Below are 7,928 nucleotides of genomic sequence, written 5' to 3'. Positions count from 1 at the left end.
TTTTTTTTTTTTTTTCTTTTTTTGTATTTAGGACAGGGTCTACTGGGTCTACTGGGTCTTACTGTGCAGATTGGACTCATAGTGAGCCTCCCGTTTATACCCTCCCAAGTGCTGGGATTAGAGGAGCATGCTACCACGCCCAGTCGCAATTGCTATCTCAGCCTGCCCTGGGGACAGGGCCAGCACTGCAGAGGATGAAAAAGTTTTAAAATAAAAAATAGATATTGTATCAACCATTGTTAATCAGATATTCTTATTCTGAAAGTCTGTAAAATAGGTATTGTTGTATGGTACCCTTTCTGTCTTTCTTTCTGATTTTTGTTCTTGCTTTTGTTGTTACTCTTCAAAATAAAATAAAAATGAAATTTAAAAAAACTTTTTAAAAGCTAAAGTATTTTAAGCATTTATTTATTTATTTACTGTGATACCAGGGATTGAACTCAGGACCTTGCACTTGCCAGACAGGCGCTTATTCAGCTAAACTATGACCCTGGCCTCAAAAACCTAAGTATTTTAAACACTTAAAATTTTTGACACAGGGACCAGGAGTTTCATCCCCAGCCCACTGTGCCAGCCCCGCCCTCAGGGTGCGCTGAGACAGAGATTAAGCTGGGTGTGGTGGTACGCATACCTGTAATCCCAGCGCTTGAGAGGCTGCAAACAGGAGGATCACTATCAGTTCAATCCACGTAGTGAGGCTGTAGACCCAACGCTGAATACATTTCGGAGGCCTGCCAGTTAGCTCAGCTGTTTAAGCGCCTGCTCATGCAAATGAAGTCAGGCACAGGGGACCACAGTTGAATCCCCAGCTCCATATGCCTTACCACACCCACCCTTAAGGCACCCTGAGCCAGTCCAAAAAAAAAAAAAGTCCTTCTCAACTTTGACACTAGCCGTGGTGGTGCACACCTGTAATCCCAGTTCTTGGGAGGCTGTAAACAGGCGTATCACTGCAAGTCTGATCTAGTAATGAGGCCCTGAACACCCTGTAGAGCGTTCCCTAAAAAAAATGCAAAAAAAAAAATTTTTTTGACATATGAGTTCAGTCTTTGTTGTGACATGCTCACTGCACCAATAAAAATTGATTGTATTAGATTTAGTGCTGTGGTGCTGCAAAAAGTTTTAACCATATCGATAGATACTTGGGGGACACAGACTGGCGTAAACTTCAAGACTGGGAAAGTAGAAGCCCGGTCTTGCCTTAATATCACTCGATACTATTCCATCAGAACTTCAAGGCTGTGAAGGTACTGGGTTTGGAGATTTCTACCCAGAAAGAATGTAACTTCACAGTTTAATGTGTCCCTGCCCAACGGGATATTATCAGAATTGTATGTAATCTATGAATCTCATTCTAATACTTTTTTGAAATATTGATAAATATCCAGTCCTTGAAAATGCCCATTAAACCTGCTTTTCAATTAGTAGTTTGCCCATCATTAGCTGAATTAAGTTTTCAAGTTTACTTACTTTTTATCAAAATCAAGATTTTAAACATAGTATTTTAGTATGTTTGATTATATTCTAACGTAGAAAGCAAATGTTAGCTGGATGAGAATAAGAAAGGCCCTCTTTTGCCAAAAAGAAAGCCAGCATTTTGGCCCTAGCCTTCCAAGGTCACTTAAGACTCAGGACATATGAGAACTTGTACTGTAACATCATGTAACTCAGTAGTGTCCCAAATTTTCTGATCAAGGAGATTATGGGGCCAAAGAAGAAGGTGATCAATGATGTGGAGTGTGCCTAAGAAGAGTCACATGGAGAGAAAACATTCTCTCAGGCTTTCACAGAGAGCACATTGGCCAAGCAATGGCCGTGACTCATCCACATGGCTGACACTGACAAAGGTTCTACAATCTGAGGTACAGGATCTCAGGATAAATCCTGAGGGGATTTCACTGACCTTATCAGACCCAAAAGCTACAACTCTTGTTGCATAGGTCCTGCTTTATTTTGGTCTTAACCACACAGCAGAAAGTATAAAAATGAAATATAAGAAGTAAAGCCATGCTGTTATGTTGAGCTGTAGGGGACTCAGGTCAACAATTTCTGACATTGCCAGTGAAGAGCGGAAGACCCAATACTATTATGGACTACTGAACTCTTTTAGATTATTTTGCTGAGCTTACACACCTATAATATTCAAATAATGGAACTTAACAAAAAAAGGGTATACAGGTGAATGTCCATTTTGTATCTGTGTATTCAAAGTGGTTAGGATAGATATATAGTTACATTCTCTTAATGAATAGAGTGATTTGTTCTAACGGTGTTTGTAAATAGGAAATCATGTCTGCATCTTATACAGCAATTAACCACTAGAAAGAATGTATGCAATGTGTTAATTATTGAAACTGTCCTACCAATTTGATTTGGAAAAAAAAAGAAGTAAAGCCATGCTATTATGTTGAGCTATAGGGGACTCAGGTCAACAATTTCTGACATTGCCAGTCAAGTGGAAGACCCAATACTATTATGGACTACTGAACTCTTTTAGAATATTTTGCTGAGTTTACACACCTATAATATTTAAATGATGAAACTTAACAAAAAAGGGTATACAGATGAATGTCCATTTTGTATCTGTGTATTCAAAGTGGTTAGGATAGACATATAGTTACATTCTCTTAATGAATAGAGTGATTTGTTCTAATGGTGTTTGTAAATAGGATATCATGTCTGCATCTTGTACAGCAAATAACCACTAGGAAGAATGTACGCAATGTGTTGATTATTGAAACTGTCTACCAATTTGGTTTGAAACTGTCTCATTGCTATTTGTTTCTCAATAAAATTATGGGAAAAAAACAAGTAACTTCTACAGTGGAAACTACTTCGGAAGCTGGAATATAAGACAGGAATCAAAGTTGTCCATTGCAGTGCCAACATTTGAAGTGGAGCCTTACCTATTTCATCAACTATGATGGAAGTAGTGAACCCTGGAAGAGATTACTAAAAGAATAAAAAGACTTAACTCAGTTGGAAGCAAAACAAACAAACAAAAAAAAACCCACAAAAGTACCATCATTACTTTTATTGAAAGAACCTTATTGGAAGGTCTACATCCTTAATAGTAGAGTTTTAAGCAGCTCCTACTCTTCTAAATTCTGGTATGACTAAATCCTGCTTGGCTTTCATATCATGCTAAGGGATACTTTCACCAGACCAAGGGACTTCTCCATGGCCTATCAAATGACGATAGCCAGACCTTTCCTGACCTAGAATCTGAAGACTAAGTCTACTTAGAAGTGAAGGCAAGCTGCTCTCTGATCCCACTGGAAGAGATTAAAAATCAAGTTCTCCCTACCTACCCTAAAATAAGGTTTGAACCCTCAAGCTCAGGCCCTATATCTCACAATTTAAAGGGATCTCTCCAGCGTAGACATGCCTGGGACAGTGCGCCTGTTGAGACTTTAAGGTAAAGCTGACCAGAGAAATCTTCCTCCCAAACGGATGACATTTTAGATACAGTCAGCTTTTGTCAAGACATCAGAACAAGATGCCTCATCGTACTGTGAAACATCATGCTGTTTCCCTTCCTTTTTCCTTATTTGATAATGCTGCAACCAAAACTTTGGACCCTTGTAGACAAATTGTTCTCTTTGTTTTAATTTAACCTAGTTATGATATGCTAGATTACTTATTAGCTAAATAAAAGAATTTGTACAAAAAAAAAAAAAAGGCCCTCTTTTTACACGACAGACAGTCTCCTTGAATAAACCAGGATGTGGCTTCCTCTTCCCCCAGGGACCTATCAATTATCATGATTTTCTATGGTAACTGAGTTATGAGTTTTAAAGTCTATATTTTCTTACAAGTAAAAAGCAACACAATTCAATAGCTTAGTTTCTTCTTGGCAGTACCTGCCAGCAATGAGGTTGATAGGTTCTGTGTTAAGTTTTTTGTTGAAATTATAAATTATAATTTATAATTAATATAAGTTATAAATCTCCTGCTGGGGTCAGGAAGATGGCTCAGTAGAATAAGCACTTGCCTGGCAAGCGCAAAGATCTGAGTTCAATCCCCGGTTCCGCAAAAAAAAAATCTCCTGCTGCATCTTTTAATCCATTCAAACAAGAGGCAATTTCCACGTGCACAATGTGAACCCGCCTTACCAGAAGAGCTCAAATATGAGCTCATTTGTAAAAGTTATTCACACTCATTTTAAATGGGAATCATTATTGCCCGGATCATTGCCCATTCACACTACGAAGGCCCTGCCTGGGCACCTTAGCATAGGGCATCTGGACTCTAGAAACAGCCCAACTGGTGGCTCTGCCAGGGTCAAAAATGGGTCTCCAGTCCCCAGCCAGAACGCTGGCACAAGCATTGTCACCGAGCATGTGTGACCACGTAGTCTTCTACCCACTAGGCGAGGACAACCTGTGACCCATGCCAGCAAAGCCTGCCTGTGGGTGGTGGAGGGAAGCCTCCGTTTTGAGATGAGCATTGGCCTGCAATCCTGTCCCTTCTGGTTAGCACTAGCTGACCCCTTGTGTTAGGAGACTGAATTTCATGGGTACATCAAAGCATCTTTCTGAAGTGACTGGGACGTAGCAGGTTTCCAGTACACACTCATTATCTGCTCATGAAGAACCTCCCAGTCCCTCTGACCACAGTGGCACAAACCAGAGCACATGCAAAATCAAAGGAAACAAGCGGGGTGCCCTACTTCATGAATTGGATGTAGAAGAATAAAGTGGAAACGAACACGGAGCCGCCATGAGCAACACCCTCTGCAGCTCGCACCTCCCTTCATCTACTCATTTCTTCTCCCATTCTTCCACGGGACCTGGAAGCACTGGGGACAGAAAGGGCCTGGGGAGGTCCTCTATGATGAGCAGGAGGGATGGTTTCCTGGCCCTACCCGCCCCCATCTTTTTCGCTGCCCCACGCTGGCAACACCCTCCTCAGAGAAACTGTCAATGTATGTCTTGGTGCTTGGCCTTCTCTTTCTTCCTCTGTCACTGAGATATTCTTCCCCTTCAGCCCACGGTTTTTCATGTTCTTTACATTTTTCAAGATGATTTCATCATCCAGCTCTCTCTCTCCCCTGTGTTAGTCAGCTTTCGACTGCTATGAGCAAATGCCTGAGAAAAACTACTTAAAGGAGGAGACATCTACTTTGGCTTCCAGTTTCAGGAGTTCAGTTCATAGTCAGCTGGTTCCACTGCTCTGGACATGAGTGGGGACAGAACATCGTGGCGGAGAGGTGTGGGAGAGCAAAGCAGCTCATTCATGACAGTCAGGGAGCAAAGAGAGAGGGACGAAGCCAGGGAGGAAGGGGGCCAGATACAGTTCCATGGCCACATCCTATGAAACACCCTCTTGTATACACAACTGCTACACACTTGCCATTTTATGGACTTAAGCCTCTTTGGACTCTGGTGTCTGTGGAGACCCTAGAGCCGGTCTCCTGTGGATGCTCAGGGATGATGGCATGTTCAGCCAGTGCCAGTTCGCCCTGCGAAGCTACACAGCGGAAAATGGTTCTGAGAGTCTTATGGCAACTAAACTGAATCCCGTTCTCACCATAGGCATGGACACCCCACTTGGCAGGCTGTGCCAGGGGAGGGCTACTGGATGACCAGCCTCTTCACATTTAGCATCAGGTTTATCTTCATCATGTCAGGAAAAAAAGTTTTTAAAATAGGACCCCGGGCATTGCTGTATATATTAAAAATGTTTTTGGCTAGGGTCATCAAAGCTTTTCATTTGTCTCATGCGAAGGAGGAAATGGCACTAAATTTCCTCCTAAAATATATTTTTAAAAAACCCACCGCACACAGAAGCTTTAATATGCTGAAGGTGGCATTTCAACAGCATTGACACCCTTGTCCTTCATGGATGTCTGTCATGGAGGTTGAGGGAGGAAATTTGAGATTAGTAAGGCCATGTGCAACCCAGGGTCCTTCTCAATAGTCCCTCAGGGGACATCCTAGCACCTCCTGCCTGGGGATCCTTGATCGCCTCTGAATATATCCAGAGAGTGGCCTTTTGAAGAATGTGAGGTAGATGCGTGGAATGCAAGAAGGACATGAAGGCTGAGGAAAAGTTCGTGAGATCTGGGATAACTAAGCGCAGGGAGGCAGAAAGCATGTCTCCTCTCTCTTTCTCTTAGAAATCACCTCAAAAGTGAAATCCATCCACTACTACGTGAATGTGGTCTGCTCAGTGACTCAGCGCCCGCCTGGCACGTGTAAAGCCTTCGGTTTAAGTCCTGGTGGGGTCAGAGATTAGAGCGTGGCAGGCTGGCTGGGAGCCTGGACGTAACCTGTCAGTTACAAAGAACTGGAATAAGGCTGAAGAACCTCAGGCCGTGACCTGTCAGGATTTCACCCACGGCCAGGATACGGATGCGGGGGCAGAGCTACCTCCTACAGACAAGATCTAAAGTGTGGAAGACAGTCGCCACTGACTCCACCGTGACCGGCTCTTGCTGGTCTGCTGCCCTCCTGTTTCTGCAGTGGTCTATTCCACATCTCTTCTTGCTCTTCTCTTCATTCTTTCTTTTTATTTTACTTTAAATAAAAAGTTACCTTTACCTGTTCATTGGGTTTCCTGGGCAGTTCTTTGGTTAGGACAGAAAGGGCCTGGAATCCCCAAAATGGTACCATGTTACAACACCATCACTGCAAGAAAAGAAGGTTTACCTCTGATAAAACATCTCTACAACTACTTCAAGTTCCTCACATTAAACTGAATTTCAGATTCCAGCATCCGTTTACCCATCTGTTAAATTCAAGAGCAACGCCTAAAGGAAAAAACCCACGGGACTGAAGTTCTTCCAGCCATTTCTGGAATCATTTGTATTTACAGACACTGTCTGTCACATGAAGAGCTGTCTTGTGAATGTATGAATTTTTCAAAAGCTTGAGGGGCCAGTTAATTGCTTCCCTGTGCCACTGCCTGGTGATTAAATTTTAAAATTATTTACTTAGGATTAAGATATCACTACAGTGCTTACACAGAAACGAGGTTGTTCACTGGGGAGTCCTTGGGGAGCCAAGGGCCCCAGGATGGGATGGAGGCATGTACCTGGAACATAACCAGGGAACAGGCCTGGAACTGTAATACGGACACTGGCTAGGGAACGAGCAGGGCTGCAGTGGCTAAGCTTGGAGGTAGGTCCAAATTCACAGCGGGGCTCCTTCTCCAGCCCAGCTGTAAAATCGCCATCTCTCCACATCCCTGTTTATACATTTACCTTTCTGAAGTGGCAAAATGAGAATATCTTCCCAAAAGAAAAGAAAGCAAGGCTTTCATTGAAAGAATGTAAAATACTGCCCTTGTCCACCCATCTTAGAGGAAGGAAAAGATGAATTTTCTTGAAAAACATAATGTGGTCCTTCTCAGATCATTTTAGCAGGGCAGGGCAATGTCATGAAGTCTGCTGTTAGAAGTAGGGTCCAGCATTCTAGGTGTACAGAAGCTGCGGGCCTAAGGGGGCCCAGGCGAGGTCTGACCACGAGGAGCGGAATGTACCAAGAAGGAGGAAATGGCAAACCCAGCCTAATCAAACACTCTTCTAATCCAGAATGGAATATAATTTGGTTTTACGGAACCCTAGAGGCCCATTGAGTAGATAAATCACTTACCCTGTCCAGAGTCAACTAAGGAGAGGATTTCTAAGTCATAAGACATGAAATTAGGTACTTTCAGAGATCATTAATGCCTTGTTTCATACCAAACAGCTTGAGAACTTCGTTTCCACTTCTAGTGCGCATGGTTATATTTATAACCATGGTGTGGGGAAGAGAGTTCTGACGCCCTGTGACCTCTTCACACTGTTCCTTGCTGTGTGAGAAGATGCGGCCTCCAGTGTGAAGACCTCCTTTCCTCAAGGACAAAGGAGGAGTGGTAATGGTAAGAAAAGAAGGAAGAAGGGAGGGAAGGAAGGAAGGAAGAAAGGAAGGAAGGGAGGGAGG

This window comes from Octodon degus, unplaced genomic scaffold (assembly GCF_000260255.1).
Source record: "Octodon degus isolate 3935 unplaced genomic scaffold, OctDeg1.0 scaffold00035, whole genome shotgun sequence".
NCBI classification, from domain to species: Eukaryota; Metazoa; Chordata; class Mammalia; order Rodentia; family Octodontidae; genus Octodon; species Octodon degus.
Note: the sequence above shows the minus strand (reverse complement) of the source record.